Here is a 23,653-nt window from a genome sequence, read left to right on the forward strand (position 1 = left end):
GCGTTTCCCAGATGTGCCTTGAATGTAGAGCACCCCAGGAGATGACTATACTTGCAAACGGCATCCAGTGGGTTTACTGGATCTGTGCCTCTTTTCCTCCTAAAGTGCCAGCAGCACAGGAGGGACTTTCTCCTCTGGATGCCCTAGCAAAGTTTTAATGGCAGAAAAGAGCACAAAGTTTGCAACATACAAGTGTAATTTGAGCCTTTTTGGAAAGCGAGCGTGGGCATTAAGGCACAGATGCTGGGGCATCCTCAGCTGAACTCAGGTCTTTTTCTTTAAACAAATCCCCTTCTTATCTGCCATATTCTTGCTAGGTCTGTAAAGGGATTAAACACTTTGATGTTGGCCCTGCTGTCACCTGGGAGCTGACTTACCCCTTATCCGTTTTGGTCCATGCTGTGGCTTTGCTGCCGAATTCATCCCCTGACTCCCTGCCCTGCTTTGTGGTGTGGTGTGATAGGAAGGGCACTGGCCACAGGATGGTCCTTCCTGCCCTTGCACAGGGTTTTAAACAGCATTAACACCAGCTCTCCCCCAGCTCCAGACAGGATCTTTTATCTGGTTTCCAGACCTTTCAGGAATCAGCCCTCCATCATGATTTCCATAGGAAACAAGTTCAGACTATGGTTTTCTATCCTGCTAGCAAGTCTAAATTGTTTTAAGGCAAAAACTTTGCTTTTTTTTAAGGGCAATTTGTGTTTTGTCATTCATTTCCAGTAGATGCAAGGTTTCACGTCTGATTTCAGCTTATGGTAGACTGAGTCATGTCTCTGATAAGATCTTAGAGATTATAATTTCTGAAGGGTAAAGAACTGATAAAAACAGGGTGTCTTGGAAGCCGGATGTCACATTACAAATGTGGAATTAACCCAGATACAATAACCTTAACTCTGACCCTTTCCCATTTACCACAGTTCTCTACCTTTTGTGTTTAAGAACCATGGTATAGGGTGTAATTTTTGGTATGGATGATTGCCAGTCCAAGCGTGCTGTCTTATTTTTACTGAATTCTTAGCATAACAATAAGTTATGTTCAAAAGTAGTGATGTATGAACATAAATATATCATATTTGCCTATTAACATTAGACAGGAAAATACAATCTTTGTGTAACATCTGTAATATGATCATCTAAATTTTATTATCTCCTTTTAGATGTAGGTGCAGCAATCCTTGAAAGGCATTATTTATGGAATTGATGCAATACCATCACCATTATTGTAGAGTCATAATTCTTCTATGCATTCAAAGAAGTTCTAAGGTTTTTTCTTTTTTATTGTTCCTCTAGGATTTTGAAATGGAAGTGTTGTGGTGTTTTTCAAGGGTCACAGATAAGGCTTGCTGCAAGAGAGATCATCCCCATGTTTGTGGGTTGCATTTCTGAATGAATGGGTGCCCTGAGCATGATCCTCCCCAACACAAACACTGCTCTACCAGGGAGTAGACTTGTCCTGGTTGGAGACAGTAGAAAATCCAGCCCTAACAATGCACACGCTACATTTGTATGAGTAAATAAAGCAGGCTGGGGATGATTATCTGGCTTCAGGACCAAACGATGCAGCATGGCTCACATCCATGGATGAGACCTCTCTTCCCCGTCTTTATGAAAGAGAAAACACTGGTCACTGTATCTCTTGGGAAGAGTCCCTGGCTTGTGCTACGCCCAGATCATGATAAAGAACACGTGGACCATTAAACAGTGTGGATAATCATCACATATGTTTTTCATACTGGTTTGTGGTCTTGCTTTTTTTCTTTACTAGTAGAGACTGAATTGGTAGTACAGAAGACTTCTTCACAGTCTGTGTTCCTGTCTTGGAGGTCTGGCATAATTTACCCCCCGTAGGTTTGGTCTTTTAATCATTAACACACAGGTCAGCTACAAAGGCTCTGCCCACCCGACATGAAGGTACCTGTTATTCACTCTCCTGTGCAAGACATATGCTGCACAGCACAGTCACTAGAAAATCAGTGTTTAAGTGGAAGTGAATATGAAGATTATTCTTACTGTAATGCAGGGAATAAAAGACAGAGGAGGAATGTCTTTTCTGGTGATGACATGTGAGTAAATCACTATGGCTTATTTTGATATCACTGACATTTTTCATAAAGACTTTCTCCTAGGAGCCAAAGAGATCTGTCAGCACAAAGTGAAGTGTGTACAAATGAAGCATAAATCTACATGCCTGAGGAGTGACAGAGGTGTCGATAATTTCGGTGTCGGGGGGGGCAATTCTGATGCAAAACCTGGAGGAGTGAAATCCCAGGTGGAGACGGTCTTTTAGCTCAATATATGATCTCCATGAAGCAATCATGGAATAGCATCGGGGTGCACAAGGCAAGCTGCAACCCTTGGAAAAGTGTGAGGTGTGTGGAAAAGAGAGGAGAATATTCTGGTGTGCCTGGTTTCAGCTATGGTTCTAAATATATGGCTTACAAATCTGTTTTGGGACAATAATTTAAAAAAAAAACAAAGGTTTGTGTTTAAAGGTGACAGTATTCAGTGAAACTGCAGATAGTGATGTAGTGAAAGGTAATGAAGCCATAATATATCAACTCAAAGGGAAAAAAGTTCCTGGATTTACCCATACAAAGCTCCATGATTTCAGTTAAATTTGAGTTAAATTGAGTTAAACTGAGTTCATTTGAGATTGAGTTGTCCCGTTTCTCCGAGACTTTTTGTTTCTCTAATTTCCAGTTAGACACCTAAATAGCTTTTAAAATTACTTTATGAACCTGCCTCTTCCCTTGGTACCTAAGGCAGTTATTTTTAGCCTGTTTGTCCGTATATTTTTCTGAAGGAAATATTTGAGGGTAACCCACAAAACGGAGCTCCAGGAGGCCAACCTTTACTGTAAATATCAGCTGCTTTCTATTGCAAAATATTTAGGGCCGTGTTAACTGGAAGATATTAAACTGCCCTGAGGCACTGTTAAAGGTGAACGCTGCTCTCCACACCCTCACATTAACCCTAAGAGCACTGGTGAATCACACCCTGAGGACTGCAAAACCCAGATTATCTTTTGCTCATTCTCCAGAAGATGCTTTGAAGTTTCGTTTCCTTCAATGCAAGTCCTGGTACAAATGTCCCAGGCAGCGAGGCTGCCATCACTACCTTTGGGAGACTTTGCTGTGGTCTAGAAGATCCTTAGACCTTCTGATATGTCAGAGCTTGCTTGCTCAAGCACGGCTGGGGGCAGTTACAGCCACCTGCCTTTGCAGTTCTGCGGGGAAGAGTGTCTCCCAAGGTAGGGTGTCCGTTTCAGGCTTATAGCTCAGAGAAGTGAGCAATGGTGGTGTCAAGTCATCAAAACCGGCCCCGTGTTTTCCCAGGTTGCAGGACAGTCTGACTGAGTATGGTTAGCAGGGAGGTAAGGCCTCCATGCTAGTGCTGGTCTCCCAACTCATCCTCTTTGGACATGGTTCAATTTTGTTTTAAGGGATTAACCGACGTACTGAGATCATAGCGTGAATACTAGCAGACTGATGGCTTTTAAAGAGGGGATGTGAAACTTTTTTCTTGGCATCATGATCTGCAGCCAGTGAATGGAAGCTATCAGTGTAGCTGGGAGCTGTTACGAACCTACCAGCACGTCCCAACAGGCACCAGCTCTAAGAAAGAGAAGCACAAGAGCATGACCTCAGGGCTAGAACTATACATTTCTCTGACTCATTTTGTTCTTTTTCATATTATTATCCTTTCCTTGGCTTTAAAATCAACCCCATCCTGGCACACAATGGGAAATTTCTTGTTGATTTAACTTTTTATAGAGAATCTACAGCAAAGAGTGGTATAGGAGGGCTTAAAAAGATCTTTTAACCCCCATTCCACATAAACATCTAATATCATGCTGCAAAAGGATCCTCTGTGGACACAAATCTCTATGACATGACCTTCAAAAAGCCTGGAATTATGTAAATAGCAGGTGCAGAATTATTCACATGGGAGACCACAAGGATTCCAAAACATTTTTCATTTCTAAAGACAACCTTCTTAAAGGCCCCTCAAAGGTAATTAAAACTGGAAAAAAGAAAAGCCAAATATTTGTCTCTTTGGCTGTTGAGGTGTCATTTTTTCTTTTTTTCTTTTTTTTTTTTTAATGAAAATAATTCTGCTAAGGTATGCAAGGAGATGACAGGGTCTTGGCCTGAGGTTTAGCTAAGTGAACACACCATAAGAAACTACTCTATGTGGCACAAGAAATTGCTGAACATAACAAGTTAACAGAGTGAGAAGCTCACAAAAATTACAGATAGCGCTATGAGGAATGGACAGATTTCACAGATATTTAGGGAGGAACTATACGAGAAATGGACAAACTTAACAGTTAATTAAAGAGAACATTGGGGACCTTTTGGGAAGTGGAATTTTGCAAGGCCAACAGTGCTGCAATAACTGCTTCAGAAATACCAAATTCAGGTATGGATGTAGAGGAACTGGGACTGACAGGGAAAAAAGTACTTGGGGAAGTTATTTATTTGGGAGGAAAGAAGGGCAGAGAAAGGAGGGGGTCAAGGGGAGAGAGAGGGGAAGAAGCAGCACAGGGAACTGGTTGAGTGCAAATAAACTGCTGGTAAGTGCGATTGTCCTACAGCCCCGCTCCTGACCACCACAGGTAAGTACAGTAGTCAGGAGCAGGGCTGTATTGTGGTGGTCCAGTGGTGAATACCACCCATTCTTCCTGTAAAATTCAATTCCTGACTGTTTTCTGGCTGAACATGCAAGCTGGGGTGTGTGAAGGGGTGTGATTCACAAGCAAAGATCAAGCTGGGTGTGCAAATCAGTTGGATGAGAGGTCTGGGTGCCAGGAACTGTAGAAAGGGCCAGAGTCCCATATCCCCCGAGTAGATAACAGGGATCATGGAGGGTGGCTGTCTTTGAACTGGGTGCCCTACATCTCTGCATAGTCCTTGGATAGTCAATGTGTGGAGTCAGTGGAGCACAGAGACAATTATTCTGGCTAAATGTCAGAATCTGCTTTAGGATGTGATGACTTGATTGCACAATGGTACGATTGTACCATCAGATGTGATGATATGATTACACCTTGAGTTTGCAGGCACCATTGAATTGGTCTCCAAGTCTGAGAAGAAATTCTAGAGTGACTGATTGAATGAGCATGCCTTCATGACCCAAGGGAAATCCAAGGGTTAACTAAGGCTCAGAGTCCTGTCTGGAAGAATGGAGGAAGTTTTGTCTTCCTTTATACCATTACACCCTGGTCACTTAGAGAGAATCACTGCTTTGCCACCTCTTTTCCAGTTCTGCATCCAACATGTGCTGCAGTGGAGGCACCTCTTCTCGTAGCAGATCCCAGGCAGTCCTAGTGCAAAGCAATGTCACGTGGACTTAGCAGCTCCATTTCGTAGCGCACCATACTGCATAGAAGCACAGGCTGCTCCCAGGTCTGAGCTTGTCAGCCACGTTCTGTCCTTGACCTGGTGTCCTTCTAGGCATGGCAAGAAATACGTTTTTGGGAAAATGTCCCATCAGGATCAGCTCTCCTCACTAACTATAGGCTGATGCAACTTCTGAGCACGCTGGTATGTATCCTTTTGAAAATCTCCAGTTTTAGAAAATAGAGAGGGATTGCTTGTGCAATTCTTGGATCACGGTGTCATACAGCACTGCCTACACAGCTAAAAGGTTCTCACATTTTCAAGCAGGAACTTGGCTCACTTCTAATGACAAGTTTGCATGATAATGCAATTGTTAGTTATTTTCTCAAAGTTTCCTGTGCTTAGATGAGCCTCAGACAACACTTAGAAAAGAATGGTTAATTAGCCAAACTAATAAGAGTAGAGATGTCCAGTTTCAGGGCAGAGCTAAAGATGGCTCATTAAAGCAAAAAGCTCATGGAATAAGCCAACACCAGCAAAAAGGAACAACAAGGAAGTCTGTTAACTCTTAGAGAGCCTTTGCTTTCCCATCCAAAGGTGGGAGAGCACCGACACAAGGGATGGCTATATCCATGCGAGAATATTTTTGACAAGGGCTACTGGGCTGCGGAGTGGGCAGGTTTCCCATGGAAAATAAAATAGCACTGTTAAAATAGTTTAAATTTTCCAATGGGAAAGGGGAGAGAGAGGAATAGGCTGCAGGATGCTGTTGAGGACGCATCAGTTTACTGCAGAGGTACAAAAAGGACCACATGTATCCTATCGAATAACAAAAGAAGGAGAAAAAGAAAAAAGGTTTTGCTTTCTGTGTGAAGTTCAGGGAAGCAAGCAGGTCATTCCTAGTCAGCTGCAGATAATGCCTCCATTGTTCACCCAAATAGATGACAGGACATCACTCAGGGGTGTCAGGTTGTTTCTGGCTCTGCCCTTTGCTGCCTTGGTCATTGCAACCTTTATCACACAGAGGGATCACCGTGACATTTATTGTCTGCACTTCTGTTGATAGCAAGCCCTTTTGCTGACACACAACCCCAGCTCAGAGTTAAAAGTTTTGCATGGCACTGTGCAGCAGACATAGAGAGAGATATATATATTTTAAAAAAATAAACAAACCTACTCTGCTATGTACTGAAGTGCCAAGGGAACAACATATTGATTTACACAAAGCCCAGTAATTCACAGAGAAAAATAAACAGACTGAACCTTTGCCTTGCACTTATGATTGTTACACTGATATTTTCTTTCCCGTTCTATGAATTAAGCCCTCTTTTGGAAAACAGAAGAGGTAAGAAGGGGGAAAAAGTGGTCCAGAGATTAATGACATGCTTTGTGGTGCTGCTATTGCATCCTTTCTTGCTATCTGCTTACAAAAAATAGGTGAAACACAACGAAAGGGATGGTCTTTATATAACACTTTATGCCTTGGAAAATACTCCATCAGCTATGTGCAGTAATTCTTAATTCTACCCTTTCTTACAGGGACACACATCTCATTGACGTAAGTATCAGCTGCGTAGAATTTTGTCTTTTCTCTGGGGGCCCTGTAAGATTGGATCCAGCTCTGGGGAGGTGGGTGGGAGCTGCTTGGATGAGCGCAGCAACAAAGCCTGAGTGCTAAAGAGGATGTAAAAATGTTCGAAGGAGGCGAAACCGTAGGAGGGAAATTGGGGCTTTGTAGAATTGCTGGAACTGCGGCAGCCAGGGCTGGACATGGTGGTAAATTGCCCTGTTTTTGTTAAATGTGCTCATAATGGCCACAAATTATGAGGCTTTTTCTACTTTGTATCACTGGGGGAGAAGCAGTTACGGCCATCTCAGTTGTGTTAATTGCACTGCAAATTAATAACACCCTACCTGTGTGGATCACCTCATGGTGCCTTCTGGTAGAAACGCTCTTGGTCATTTCTTCACCTTAATAGAGGTAAAATATTGATCTGTGAGTGAAAACAACCAGCACCTGGGCACTGCTCCACTCAGCTGACTGCATTTTCATGATGGATGGGACAACAATATTATTGATGAGGCTGTTTTAAAGGACAACAATATCTACTGAACACAAACATATGGTTTGTGAAGCAACGGCGATGAACCAGAAAGCAATTGCTGTCCAAGATGCTTGGAACCACCAGGCATCTTACGCGGAGGGATTCTTACGTGCTTTTCAAATGCTAATGATTCAAACCTCAAAATGAGATGCAGAAGTAATGTTCTGTTGTATTAACAGTAGGGAAACTGAGGCAAGGAGCCAAATGGCTTATTTGGCGCTTGAATCCTCTATTTGGAAGGGGAAAAAATTGATGGATATGACTGTGGATAAAATACATCTTGGTTTACATGAACTAGGGAACATGTTTGAAATCTTGCAAATTAGAAAACCTCAAAAACTCAAAAAATAGTGAAGTAATAGATCTTATAATGTTGTTATAAGGTTATAATCTTAGCACCTTGCTAGATCTACCCTCTCTCGCTGCTTTATGCATGGTCAACTCCTGTTAGATAAGAATTTTCTTGGAACAAAGCACAAGTATTGAGCCTGCTGCTTCCCTTCTTTCAGTTCTGAACAACAATTTAACTTTTAGTAAAATATTCAGATTTAAGTAAATTATTTTCAAGGATAAAGAATCAATGGGCAGCGTAAGTAAAATCTTTAAAATTTTATTCTTTGATATTTTGCTTTTATTTTTAGACAGGTTCTGTCTTGATTGAACTTTCAGACAACTGATGTTTGTTATATTTTTCTTTACAAAACTGAGGATCCCATTACCTTCCTGTTACCTCTCATCCCTCCTGAGAAATAAATATTGGAGAAGGCGAGTGGTCGGCTTCATAGGGAACAGGCCGGGAATGGAGACAGGAGCTGATTGTCAAGAAACACAAGTGTACAGGTGTGGAATAAATACCCGCTATACTTTCTCTGATCCCTTCCAACAAATACTGATAATTCAATGCTAATAGGATGATTCATTTCTCCTCTTAAGTTTTTATGGAAAATGAACTGCAAACCAATATTGAACAAATATAAGCCCATTTCAGCCTAGTTTTAAGTGATGCTGAGCTAGCATATAAATGAGTCACTAAAAATCAACGGGAAATTACAGCCTAGAATATGAATCATTCGTTGATTCCAAAAACACATGCCAGGGATAAGTGAGAAGTTTTGGAGAAGAGCATGGATCCAATTGAATGATGTTAGAGAAAAATGAAGTTGCTGGAAGTAAATAGCCAGAGGAGTTAAGGCCATAATTTAATTTTTTTTTTTTTTTGGATGCACACAGCCTGGGTACAAATTGTATTACAACATACATAAATGGTATTTTGCATGCTTTGCCGAAGAAAAATGGAGAAACTGGTGGAGATGGGCTAAATGACAATGGTGCTGCCTCCCAACCAGGCAAAAATATAGTTTAATGTTGTTTCTCTCCCTTGTATAAGGAAGTGTCCACCTATAAACAATTAAGTCTTTGTTTCATAATGCAGGATTATCAATGTCTCATGTCAAGATTTTTGCAACACTCTTTAATAAAAGCACTGCCTTGCAGATGAGATAGCAAATGCGCTAGTACATTAGAAAATGTACAGTATTCTCAGAGAAAGGAATAAAACAAGATGAAAATAAGCTTTTTTTTCAAACCTTGACGAATCTTCAGGAGTAATAGAAAATTAAACCAAAATAATAAGTAGCAGGCAATTTTGGGAAAAATTACTCATTTTGCTTCCTACTTCTTTCCAAGGGGAAAAAAGAAGTAATTTTTTTTGATGTCTAAATAAACTGTTATTTTGATGGGAAAAAATTAGAAGAAATTAAAAATATTACCTCTAATATGAAACACAAGCTTAATCTACCTTTCTCCAATGGTGATAATAGCCCTTTTTCATCCTGGCAGATCAGCCAAGATGGTATCTGTCCATTGTGAAACTTAGCCATAATTTATTGTATGCTTTATGTTTGCTTGTTTTTGCTGCTGGGGCCCAGATTTTCTTGCAGCTGGACTCAGCACCTACTGTTCTCATTTATCTGGAAGTAGAAAGGAGAAAAATGTCCAGTTCTGTAAAGCCTGGAGGGATGTAATGGAGTATGAATGGCATGCTGGAAGGCAGGTACGAAGAAGTTTGCGTTATTTTTTCCACCAGAAATGTGCTCGTGGAATGGATTCCAAAAGTCTGGTTATGGAAATGTGACTTTTTTCTTATTTTTCTGGCATGCTTTTCCTTGGAAAAACCTAACACGACTACCTCTAAAGGCAAATAAACTAAGAATGAGGCAGAATGTTACGTGCTGTTTAAGTGTCCATTGATCTGAGACCAAGGAGCATCACTGATCACTTTGGCTAGCCAAAGTTTTCTGATCTGATAGGTTTGGGCTCCCAATTCACAGCACATTGTTTCTTCTCCTGGAACGGATGACAGTCGCACAAAATCAATAGCAAGGAAGTCGGGTGCAGTGTATTTTGTCTGAGGTAATGAAGCCAGATCTGGGCAGATTAACTCGGCTATGTTGGGAAGGATATTCATTCTAGCACAAGATGGCTGGTTTGCAGAGCATTGCAGTAAGGTACTCTCACTAACTCTCTCAGTGCTGCTTTAAGTATTTTTACACTTTTTTTAATCATGGCAATCCACTATGCTTGAAAGCCCCAGTCAACCAAGAAAACAACTGGAAAATGCAACAATTCAACAGGCTGAAAATCATATTTCAAAATGGCTAACAAACCATCTGTAAGAAACAAGCAAATAAATCTCCAAAGAAACATGATCAGATGACAAGTTATTTATATTGCATCAGAGTTCCAGTAAAGAATAAGTAATAGTCATAAATGATTTACCAATAATAGCTGTGTTAATACAGGAGATATAGTTCACGGCATTTCTTCATGACTTTGGAATAACCTATTCTGGCATGACAAAACATTTTAGGAGTCTAGTGTGGGTTTGTTTTCACTTTTCAGTATGTCGTAATATTAGTTCCTCCCTTCAGATTGCCAGTGTCCCAAAGGAAGACTACTAGCCAATATAATCTCTTTTATGTTAAGACACCCCAAATAAAATAAAATTATTATTTTAACTAGCTAAAAAGAAAAAAAAAATAACAAAGTTTTTAAGATTGTTGTTCTACATCAGCAATACAGCTTGGTTTGTGCCAGACAGTAACAACACAGGGAAGATCTTTACAATTTGAAAATGACATTAACTTCTATAGCACAAGCAGAGGAACTTCACTGTTCCTTGATCCAGCTGAGAAGACCTAAACAGTGAATAAACTTGTTCTACCTAAAGGGGAGTGAGACTCATAATGGAGGACAAGAAGTACCTTGGGATTCAAAAGAAATACCTTTTTTCCTTTTTTTATTTTGGTCTTCTTCTTAAGCTCTCTTCTCCTGCTACGGAGGAGTAGAAGAGGCGTTTGATCTAGCACCAGGGATAACTGGATGTATAATGGGGACCTGAGAGGGTAAGGACCTAGAGCACTGGTATTGAAGAAAAGTATAGCCATATCAGCATATACTTCTGTGCCACGTTGGCGAAGGCATAGTAGAAGACAGCATACAGGTGGGCATGGCATTCTGGGGAGAAGAAAGGAAATGCAGTCCATCTCAAAGAGGGATTCATTCAACGGCAACTCCAACTTGGCTGCCCACACACAGGCATGTAGTGCCATTTGATGTACAGTTGGATATCAAGCCATTTCTCTGTAGCCAACAGTATCTCCTACAGGAGACATTGTCCTTCTGAAGTGGAAACTGGGGGCTAAAGTGACATGAAGTGCTTATGTTTAGGCAACTATATTGCACAGCACGTACTTAGGTTTAGCTGAATTACTCCCTAAACACGGCTGAGTTCACCCATCAGTGACATTAATGGGAGTTTGGACACCTAGTGACCATGGACGTATCAACGCATCTATATCTTAACCTGCAGCTGAATCCACTCTCAAGTCTCTACAGGTTTCCAGCAGTGAATATTAACTACTTTCTTAGCTTACTTACCCTTTTAAATTTACGTTCCACAATTTTTAGTATACAGATGGAGTACAGCTGATAAATAACACAACAATATATTCTGCAATTCTACTTTTACCATCTTTGCAGATACTTTATTCAAGTTACAGTGTTCCTTTTGTGATGCACTGCCTGTCTGTGGTCCTGAAATACTGGCTTTCAACCATCATTACAACAATTTAAAAAATTATTACTATTATTATAAATTTTTCTTGTGATTTAGCCTACTTAGGCTTGCTGCTTCTGTCAAACTTTTTCATGTTGGAGTATTATTCTTGACAAGGTGGAATTATTAGGCAAAACTGAGGTTTTTCTTGGTAAATGAGAGTATCAGTTTAGTTGAAAATTGTGGTAGGAGCAGATTAGTAGGGTCAACAGCCTTTAGAATGTAAATTGTTCCTAACAGATATTCTAGAAGAGACCAGGTGAACCATATTATACAAGCACCTATTTTTCGTTGTTAACTGTAAAGAGAGCCACGAAATGAGATGATAGGCATCTAAAGGGATATGAATCCTAGAATTTTCCCCCAGTTTTTACCTATTTCAATTGGCAAAGCGAATGTAAGGTTTATAGTGAAGTGCAGAGCTCTCCACCCCAGGGAGTGTCGCCCTCTGCTTGGGCAGAGGTTAATGTATGCACTGGCAGAGCTTGCTTTGTGCCCAGCTTCATACCGATTTCTACTGTTAGGGGGAATGTGGAGTTAAGTCACTTACTCCTGTGTCTCATAGTGTCAGTCAAGGAAGATAACCGGTCTGGAATGTGGTACGTTTGTGTGAGGGGTGGACCTGAGTCTAATACCAAGTGGGCTTTGCAGGGGATGCTCCTCTCAAACAGGAGACAGGGACTTTCAGGGTAGCTGCAGTTGAGTACTGCGCTGGGGGAAGTTGTTGTCTCACAAATGCTACTTTAGAGATACACATATTGTTGTTGTGCATGAGGTTCCTCTCATTTAATATCAAACATTTAAAAGACTATTGTCTAAGTCTTAGGATGCATCAATAGACAGTGAAGACAGATAACAATTTCATTAGTTACGTGCCACATAACTTTTGGAAGAGTTGAAGTTAGGCAAACAGCCTGTCCTGAAGATATTGGTGTCCTGTAAATATATAATGGTTTTACTTTTTAGCTTTTTCAGGTCTGCATCCCAGCTTGCTGCTGGGTTAGCCATTCCAGTATTGGGATTTGATCTTGTTCTCAGTGTAAGATTGGATTGTGCACCTTGCTGTTGTCCAAACTTGAAGTCCCATGAATGCAAGTGTCCTCTTGTACTGGTTGCTGTACGAGGTATACACAAGGTCTCTTTCCCCATCCCTAGAAACATTCACCCATCCCTGGAAACATTCCAGGTCGGGTTGGATGGGGCTCTGAGTGACCTGATCTAGTTTAAGATGTCCCTGCTCACTGCAGGGGGGTTGGACTAAGATGACCTCTAAAGGTCCCTTCCAACCCAAACCATCCAAACAAACAAACAAACAAAAAAACCCAAAAAACCCAAACCCCCAAAAGACAGAATATCCAGTGATGAAAAAGTAAGTAGGGGTTTTGTTGCTTGCCATAGTGATGCAGCTGTTGAAAGACCATCTTAGTCCTGGGTCTAAGTTGCGGCACACGCTGTGTTGTATACAGCTCACTCTAATTCAGAAGCACTGCTGGGCTCAGCTCACAGTTTAAGCAACCAACCTCCAGCTAGGAAGCTACATATCCAATGAACTATTAACTGTCTATATTAACTATTAAATATTAATTATTACCTATTAACTATTATCAGTCTTCTGCTGATGGGCCTCCTGCCTTTTTCCTAGCTGAAAAAAATAAAAAATAAAAATTAAAAGCTTGGTGGCCTGCCAGAATCAACCCATGATTTCCTTGCGAGTGACACCTGCTGCTTGGCTGGGTAGAGAAGCAGCGGTTAAAACTGCTGAATTTTGATTGATCCCTGCTGATCAGTGCTATAGATTGCTCATGATCTGGTATCTAGGATCTCAGAGGATAAAAAAGCAGCTATAGTCTGATGAAATACAATCTGCCAGCACAAATATATGACTATTTCATTTTAAGTATGTTTTAGCATTCCAACTGCCTGGTCCCATAAGCTTCAGAGAAGTTATAGCTACTTGGGTTTCTATAGCAATACTCACAGACTTAATAAAACTGTCTTGGGGACTAATGAATTATTTAAAGACTGCATAAACAAAAATGTAACCTATGCATTTAAAGTAGGAAAATCCACTTTAAAGTCATCATTCTGCGGTCTTTATCAATCTTACAAGTTTTTTTCTTCATGTATCGGTATTTTGTTTGTCTAGGCCAAATGAATTCAGAATGGGAAGTATTGTCATTTAATTTAGGCCAATACTTTACTCTGCATAAATTTATATTGGTAATAGATAAATTCTCTTTTATTCTATGTACATATTTTCTCTATTAAACAATAAAGTGCTTCATACAAAATTGGAATGAATAACGTATAGAAACTACACACCCAGGTGTAACTTTCATAGGGGTATGGATGGTTTTTTTCCTGGAGCTAACCTTGACCATGAGTATCGAAGATCTTTTTCATTTTGCATAATGATAGGCTTGAATTTAGAGTGGTAAGAAATGACACTGTGTGGGTAGAAAAACAACTAGCTCAATAGCATCCTGAGAGGTCAGAAGTCTCTAGTGAGCTGAACATGCCGGACTGAATGGGGAAAAGGAAAAAAAGGAGGGAAGAAAAAGCCTCTGAATAATGTAATGTCTGAATAGGCATGAAATCTGTTGAAAATCTGGGCACTGATACATGCAGGTGCTGGACCTGTTCAAAGAAGCAGCTACCTGAGCTGAGGAGAAAGTCCTGGAAATGACAGGAAAAAAAAGATAATTCCATATTGTGGTCTGAGATTAAATCACCAGAGGCACATGTACACGAACAGGTGATGGCATTCCTTTCTTTTGTTCTTTGCAAGCTGTTAATAATTGCAAAGCCTTTGCTGGATTAAACACCATCCCCTAACACTGTTCCCAGCTCATAAAGTAACTAAAGATGGTGACAACGTTCCTGGAGCTAGAGATGTTTGTCATTTTTACATCCCCTTTGGATCCTCTTTACTGGCGGCAGAGACATGTGCATTTACACAACAGTGCATACACATAGTGACTTATAACATGCCAGTCCTTTGAGTGATCCATGACAGTGCCATGATGGATGAAAAGACCTTGGGCTGGTTTAGTAGAGGGAAATAAAGCTGGGTGGAGACAAAAATATTTGCCGATTAAAGTGTTGGGAAAAGATCAATTACTAAAATATATGATTTTTCCTCTGCCTCTCTCCAAGCTACAGCAAGTAAATCATCAGATAAAAGTTGATTAATATCTAGGCACTGGACATGGAAAAAGAGACAAAACAGTGAAGCAGGTAAAGTTGGAAACTTAGAAAGCAGATGAGGTTGGCCATTCTGAAGCAGGAGGAAAGGAGCAAGAACATGGGGCAGAAAGAAGAGGGTGACACAGCTAGGCTGGAAAGATTATTGGCTATGGACATGTGAAGGATTTGCAAGAAAAGAATTAAGGAGGATGGCCCAGAGGAATCCCAGACTTATTGATGGGCTCTCTGTTTCCTCATTAGGGTAGACAATGAATCAAGCACAAGAGTGGGCTTTAGCACATGCTGCTGGTGAGCAGCCAAGGAACCAAAAGTCTGTGGAAAGGAAAATGCTCAAGGCTTTGTCCTTAAAATTAACTAGCAAATTGAAAATGGCCCCTCCTTATACCCTCCTTCTCAGATTTCAGTTTGAATCTTTCCTTTCTGGCCTGTCCCAGGTGAAGAAATTTAGTTTAACTAGGTCCTTCTCTATCTCTCTCCCTGGATCACGGTGATAGCCTTGTCACTAAATGCAACAAGAACTGCTCAGTTGGCACCCTGAATGAATATAGCTGCCTACCTGTGCCTGCCTGTGCACAGAAGCTATGGCTTGCCTAAGATGACTTAGAAAACCTACTAAGTGCGTGCCTTTTGCATTGCCTGGCACAAATGCCCCACACCTCATAACATTCTGAGAGATGGACATGATGGAAGTGGGGGAAATTGCTTCTGGAAATGCTCTGAGCTGAGCCAAAGGTAGGGCTGCTTGGGAGGTGTTTGACCATGCAAGTAACTAAGTCCTGCAGGTAGCTGTAGGACACCTCTAGATGCCAAACTTACTCTGAGTACTGATTGTACTACTGGGTTTCAATTTTCTGTTAGGTTTCTGAGAACCAGGTCCCAAAGAAATGTTCTGTTCAGTCAGAAACTCACAGGAGAGGTTGCTCTTCGTCAGATCCTCTAAGGCCTTCCCTCATCTACCATCCACCATATACATGAGGCCACTCATCTTCTAATCTAAAACCCCTTGGCTTCCCATATACCCTCGTGTCCCATGCACACCCATAGAGCTGGTGAACTCACGAGATAGGGAGGTTGGGTCCACTGATGAAAACCAGGTGCCTTGGAGCATGTGCTGACTGAGTGGATACAGAGTGGTTTTACTTTGGAAAAGGGTTCAGAAAGGCATCCCTTACTCATGAAGAAGAGTTTCTGGGCTACAGAGATTTCCCTGGGTTCTCAGGATGGATGGAAAAGGAAAGGGATTAGGTTTTATGACCTTTTGCAGTCCTAGATCTTCAGGCTTTGGGATGCAGGTGTCCCTAGGACAGGAGCAATGCAAACAGGCTGCTGGACTTTTCCCCAGCTTAGCTCTTCTTCTCTTCCTGTCTCCTCCTTACCCTAAAATTAGCTCTGCTAACAGGGATTTTATGTGTTCTTTCATACACCCCACTCAACACATCAGATTTCATGGCCTGTGTTGGAATCAACTTCTTCTAGATACAGTAAGCAACAGGTTTTTTACATGGGCTCTTCAAAACCAGTTCATGAATATGCCTTCAAACTGCTGGTATGGGCTGAGATTTATCTGCAGAGGAGGCCATTGCTCAAAGCTGGGCACGGAAGCCAGGACTTGCTGAAGGCATGGTAGCTAATTACTGGGGTGGCAAGTACGCCTTAGCACGGATAAGGCGGGAAGGGAACCTTTAGCATTCACACCCTCATTGCCAAGCTGTTCTGAGTATTATGAAAGAAAATAATACCCTGTGCCAGAAAGAGCTCACACTTTCAACAATGGGTAACAATACATTTTAGACCACTGCATCGTCATCCTCAAAGGAGATCTGCAGGTTAGCCCACGAACTGAGACAAATCCCTTCAGCATACTGAAAAAGAAGTGCTTGAAGACCTAATGCTTGACTCCAAGCAGTTATTCCTGGTCATACTGTTAAATGTTGCTTCTCCTTTCAGACCTGAAGAAGACTTGTCCGTCTGCCATGATGGTTCTTACCCAGGGTAAGACCTTCAGCAGCTGTACATCAGGCACACTCAGCTGAAATCACTACCATACCCCCATTAACAGCACTCAGTACAGCTCCAGTGGAAAAACACTGTGCGTGGGAACTGAGGTGGATTCATGACAACTGTTAAGTCTAACCCTAGATCAATGGAAATCCTCAGGTTATTCCAGATGTCCCATGGCTTTAATGCCTTTGGGGGACTGAAAACCTAACTGGAAAGATCTAACCTAAACCCATCAAAATGGCTAAAAAATGAGTGGAAATACTAAAACAGCCTCTGTTATCTGGTGAAACTGTGGGAATGCTCTGAATGTTAAGAAAATTTGCTAGCACTAGAGCATTTTAACATCTTCCATGTTTGCATTGTCTCCTAAAAAAACCTGCGTAACAATGTGGTACCTGCAATACTTTTTCTTTCTTCCCCTTCTTTGATGAGACCTGCTTATTTATGTCATTCAAATCATAGTCATGTGGACATCCAGATGCCCACAGAACCATCTTAATCTAGGAGCTGATGTCCCTTAGTCCTTTGTCTGGTATTGAGGTAATGAGACCTTTTTCTGGTGCTTCACTTCGACTGACCTACTTCTTTTTCTTTTTAACAACTTCTCTAATAAGGAAATGAGAAATAAATACCGGATCAAAGGCAGGCTAGGCTTCAATGCGCTGGTTTCTAATGGTCTGGAACACTTGGAATTCAAGCCTGCCAGGTGCACACAGTGGGTGCTGTGGGAAGGGTGGGGTGGGGTACTTTGCCAATGTATGACCTTCCTCCATCGTTCTGATCCTGAACAAGTCATCTGCTCCTCTGGCACTTTGAAGTTGCACCAGAAACAGGACTGCAAAAACCAGCATGGATATTCAAGGCTGATGTATAAAGTGTCTTAAAGTATGGCATTTGTTGTCAGTGAACTTGCTGAAGTATGATTTTGTTGGTGTGACAGATTTGTGGTGGGTTTGGCGTCTTTCCTGCATGAGACAAAGCTGCAGCACATCACTTCTCTGGGGTCACAGTGGGAACAAGGAGTCCTGTGATAGAGGCAGACTGCAGTGGGCTACATGGCAAGAGTGAGAAGCGTGTGACATGAGAATGGCCAGAAGGTAGGAAATCTGCCTTTTAGCAAGGCTTTACCTCTCTTTGTCCAGGACACACGTGCCAGATGGAGCAAGAACGAAGGACCTGCTCCAAGTCACATCTGGCACTTCAGATAATGTGGCTCAAGAGAGGCTGCTTTCTTTATCCTCCTGCTTCCCATGTAAGGCATCTTCCATTCAGACAAGCCTTTCCCTTCCGCCTTCCAAGAGCGAATGGCATCTGGGCTGCTCTGCAGCTTGGGAACGGGAGCAAAGTCTCAGAAGGCACCTCACAGTGTCTGAATCCCACACTATGAAGTTCCTCTCTGTGAGACTGTCTTCAGTTCCTGCAGCTCCACGGCAGCTGGAGACTATATTGTCTGCTGTCTTCTTGGGTACAGATCGATTTTACATATAAGAGAGAAGAAAATCTCTCCCTGAGTGAATGTACCCATGCCAGTGAGACAGTTTTGGGGGCACTCAGGTGAGCATAGGGGTGTTACACTAAATGTCACAATGCTCTGAGGGTAAAGTATGAGCATAACTATTTCCCACTGCAAAGTCTTCCTTATTTTTTGAACTACTGTGGTTGTCAAAATATGCACCCCTTTCTCTCCAAGGACTGCTCAATGTTTCATATAAATTAATAAGGCAAAATATTGATGGAGATCCTGCCCCACCACCATTGGAGTGAGTAATATCTACCCTCTCTGGTCTGGGAAATCATCACCTGCTTAACTTCCATGGCTGGAAGAAACCATAGATCCCTTGAGCTAATACATATCAAAGATAGAGAGTGAGAAATGTGCCATGGCCGAGGATTGCTAGAGTAATAGTGAAATTAGAAGTATTGCTGAACACAAGGGTCTGGGTGCAGCCTCCAACTCAGGGAATATAAATTCTGCTCATTTCCATAAGAGGGGAAAGTATAACAGGGGAAGGACTACCCTAAAGATGTCCTTTTTTCCTACTGTCCCTTGGTTAACCTGGAAGACCACTGGTAGAAGGTATGGAATTTCTTAGACCTTATACCTCAACCAGTACAACTGCAATGCATTTCAGCCTTAGTGTTAAGCTTAAAATCCCTATGAAAGTCATGTTCCTCTTTTATCACAAAAAGGACTAGATATTGTCCCATTGGGCCTGCAAAATCTTCATATCAAAACCCATCTAGACAGATTTGCAGGTCTAGAGAGCTGCTGGCAGGAAGGAAGCGGCCACATCTAGCACAAGCCTTACACATTAGGTCATTTGTTGTAGTGTTTTTATTCTGGTCCCATTCTGGCCCAGTTAGGAGGACTGGCTAAGTGTCCCCTGGGAGAAGTTTCCTGGGGTTACTGTCTTGCAGCAGTGTCAAATACCCAGGAAAAACATTAACTGTTTTCTGCCCACTGGAAAGCTTTTACTAAGGGAAAGACCTTGTGATATCCACACAATGTGAATGAACTGTGCCATTTCCACAGACGTTTTGCCTGCAGGTCTCTGAATAGAGGTATGCTGAGGCAAATAAGTATATTGAAGGGAGAGTCAGTGGGCAGTTTTAAAGGAAACAAAGAGCTTCTTGGAGAAGCAGCTGTCTTAAGCTGCACCTTCTTTTGGTAGCCTGAGAAGGACTGGAGACAGAGAGGATTTGGTTTTCTCCCTCCCTCTTGAGATGACCTCTGGTTGCACAATCATCTGTGCTGGGGACATGGACAAATGCTATTGTAATCAGACCTACTCAGTGCAACCAAACTGCAGAAAGAGTCACTTGGGGGAGCTCTGTGTTATGCCTAAGCAATTTTCAGTTGTGGGTCTTTACAGAAGCAGGACTGGAGAGTCTATCCAAATTCTTGGTTCCTGTGTTGAAGGAACAGCTGGTCCACTGGGAAAGGTTGCTTGGGAAGTCCCCATGAGGTGGCTCAAATACGAGGAGTACGGGGAATAGAGGGACTGCATTTCTTCATCAGGCAAATGTTTGCCTTTCCAGGTTTCAAGTGCAAAGAGCTTTCCCATGCAAGTGCATTAGTCCTATGTGTTTAAAATCTGTGGAAACTATTTCCACAATAGCCCTAGGATAGCTGCACCTTTGCTGAGTCAGATATCGCTTGTGTATCAGTACACAAGACACAGCTCCTTCAGGGGACATCCTGCTCACCAGATAAAACCCAAACTGGTGAAGCTGAGACGCCTGGGACTGGATTATGAGCCCTCCTGTCATTTTTAAATCCAGCCAGCTGATGGCTGTGTCGTGTAGGAAATGAGCTCTCAGGCTCATCAAAAGCAGTGGCACTGGTGGAAACCGCAGCCCTATCTCTGCTGGGGAAGACAAAAGGGTGTTCTGCCCTCCAGAAACTCGGAGTCAAGCCCCAAAGAGCACCAGAAAGACTATGGTTTGGCTCAGGGGGGCACAGGATGAAACCTGGTGGCTATTGGGAAAGGGGAGAGGGAAAGAAGGGACTGAGAAGAGCATTTGGGAGAAGCAATGGTGGAGAGGGAATGGAGAGAGCATCTGCGTTGGGATGAGCAGCTGGGACAAGTATCAAAAGGAGAGCTTCCAGTAATGTCTGGGCATGTTCTGGGAAGAAAAGAGATTCATAGAGTCATAGAATAATTTCGGCTGGAAGGCACTTTTAGATCATCTAGTTCAAGCCCCCTGCAAAGAGCATCCTCAACTCAATCAGGTTGCTCAGAGCCCTGTCCAACCTGGCCTGGAATGTTTCCAGGGATGGGTCATCGACCACCTCTCTGGGCAACCTGGGCCAGGGTTCCACCACCCTCAGCATAAAAAATGTCTTTATTATATCTACTCTGAATCTAACCTTTTTTAGTTTAAAACCACTACCCCTTGACGTATTGCTACAGACCCTACTGAAAAGTCTCTCTCCATCTTTCTCAGAAGCCCCCATTAAGTACTGAAAGGCCTCAATAAGGTCTCCCCTCAGCCTTCTCTTCTCCAGGCTGAACAACCCCAATTCTCTCAGCCTTTCTTCATAGTGGAGGAGCTCCACCCCTTTGACCATTTTTGTGGCCATTGCTTACACTTTGTGGAACAGCTTGCACTTATCTTCTCTTTAACCAGAAGAGGATGGTATATACCACCAGCCCCTCTATTTCCCACAGCTTCTCCCCCACCTCTGCTCAGGAAAGTTTTGATGGAACAGTTTTTTTATCCTGTCATAACTCACAAAAAGGTGTCAGTTTTACTGAAAATGTGTGCTCAGAAACAGTCCTCCTCCTCCCTGAAAGACAGTATTTTGATAATACTGCCAACAAGATTTTTTGAGCTGGTGAAATTGGATTTTGGTATCACTTTTTCTCCAAGACAAATCAATGGTTATTTCAATGTTTCTAAGAGGTAAATTGGAGAAAGAAACAATTTTTATTCAGCCATTTTTGTTTTGTTAGCCTAATTTTTAACTTTGGATAACATTCTATTTTGGATTGGATTTTATTATTTAAAATGGGTAGGAAGGATGACCCGGAGAACTACCGTCCTGTCAGCCTCACCTCTGTGCCAGGGAAGGTCACGGAACAGATCCTCCTAAAAGCTATTCTAAGGCACATGGAGGACAGGAAGGTGGTTCAAGACAGCCAGTATAGCTTCACCAAGGGCATGTCCTGCCTGACCAACCTAGTGGCCTCCTATGATGGAATGACTACATCAGTGGATAAGAGAAGAGCTATGGATGTCATCTTTCTGGATTTCTGTAAGGTCTTTGACATGGTCCCCCACAGCATCCTTCTCTCTAAACTGGAGTGATACAGTTTTGTTGGGTGGACTCATTTGGTGGAAAAGGAACTCTGTGGATGGTGGGTAGTAGTCAATGGCTTCATGTCCAGAAGGAGGCTGGTGATGAGTGGTGTCCCTCGGGGGTCCATACTGGGACCGGTGCTATTTAATATCTTCACCAATGACAAAGACAGTGGGATTGAGTGCACTCTCAGTTGACACCAAGCTGAGCGGTGCAGTTGACATGCCAGAAGGACAGAATGTGATCCAGAGAGATCTAGACAAGCTGGAGAGGTGGGCCTGTGAGAACCTCATGAGGTTCAATAAGGCCAAGTACAAGGTCCTGCACCTGGGTCAGTGCAGCCCCTGGTATCAACACAGGCTGGGGGATGGAGGCATTGAGAGCAGCCCTGCAGAGAAGGACTTGAGGGCACTGGTGGATGAAAAGCTGGACATGGCCCAACAATGTGCGCTTGCAGCCCAGAAGACCAGCCATATCCTGGGCTGGATCAAAAGAAGCGTGGCCAGCAGGTGGAGGGAGGTGGTTCTGCCCCTCTGCTCCTCTCTGGTGAGACCCCCCATGCAGTGCTGCATCCAGCTCTGGAGCCCTCAGCACAGGAAGGATGTAGGCCTGTTGGAGCGGGTCTAGAGGAGGGCCATAACAATGATCTGAGGGCTGGAGAACCTCTGCTATGAAGAAAGGCTGAGAGAGTTGGGGTTGTTCAGCCTGGAGAAGAGAAGGCTGTGGGGAGACCTTATTGCAGCCTTTCAGTATTTAAAAGGGCTTCTAAGAAAGATGGGGACAAACATTTTAGCAGGGCCTGTAGCAATAGGACAAGGGGTAATGGTTTTAAACTAAAAGAGGGTAGATTCAGATTAGATATAATAAAGACATTTTTTGTGCTGAGGGTGGTGGAACCCTGGCCCAGGTTTTCCAGAGAGGTGGTCGATGCCCCATCCCTGGAAACATTCAAAGTCAGGTTGGACGGGGCTCTGAGCAACCTGGTCTAGTTGAAGATGTCCCTGCTCACTGTAGGGGGCTTGGACTAGATGACATCTAAAGGTCCCTTCCAACCTAAATATTTCTATGATTCTATGAAATATTTAAGTTTCAGTTCCTTCTTAAACTTGGACTGGAAATCACTTTCAAACTGCAGCGTTCACAGAATCTGGAAAACCTTTGATCCACCCAACTGCAATTTAGTGTTAAGGAACTGTATTCGTGGATACCAGATTTCTCTCATATGATGTCCAGGAATAACTCCCTCAGCTAGCATTGATATCATACTTGCCTTTCCCTGCACCACTTCTTTCTGCAGACAGGACACTATTTATTAGTAAAGATTTCCCAAATACTGTGTGGCTTATTCCACAGCCAAACTGATCCTCTGTGGAGCACACAGCAAGGCATAAATATCACCAGCACTCATTTTACTTGGATTTCCTCTACTTCTCACCAGCCCACGCTGGGACATCCTGCATGATACAGATCCTGGCAAGAGACAAAAAAACTCATTTCCGTTCCCATCCTATAGATCTAGATTCCACAGACCTAGGAATCTAAAATGCTTTTGACCTTGATTTTGTTTCTACTAAAAACTTCTGCGGTTTTGGAAATGTGCTTTTACATCTTGCTGTATTAAAGCCTCTGGGTCTCAACAAGTGGGATTCGTCTTGCCCAGCTGAGACACCCTGACGTCAGGTGTGTGGTGGAAATCATCATCGATTTGTCCTTATTAATCAATGGCAAGGGGTAATTATATTTAGGAGGTGACTAACTCTCTCCCTAAGGCCAATATCTAAGGCAGCAGGGATGAATCAATGTCTGAAGTAGAGGGGAGGAAGTCATGTCCTGGAGATGCCAGGTTTTTTCCACTGGCTAAAAAATGGGCCAAGAAACTTAAGTTAGATCAGGCTTAACTTTTAAATTTCCATGTATAAGTCCAATATATGCAAAAATAATTAGGTGGCTGTATTCACCCGAGGTGCTGCTGCCTTTTAAGAGCTGCTCTAAATTATTTTTTACAGTATTCAGATAGTACAGCATTTCTCCAAAGCCCCTTGGTATCTTTAGTGCCTAAGGTGATAACTTCCCAGTG

Source organism: Phalacrocorax carbo, chromosome 2, assembly GCF_963921805.1.
Source record: "Phalacrocorax carbo chromosome 2, bPhaCar2.1, whole genome shotgun sequence".
NCBI classification, from domain to species: domain Eukaryota; kingdom Metazoa; phylum Chordata; class Aves; order Suliformes; family Phalacrocoracidae; genus Phalacrocorax; species Phalacrocorax carbo.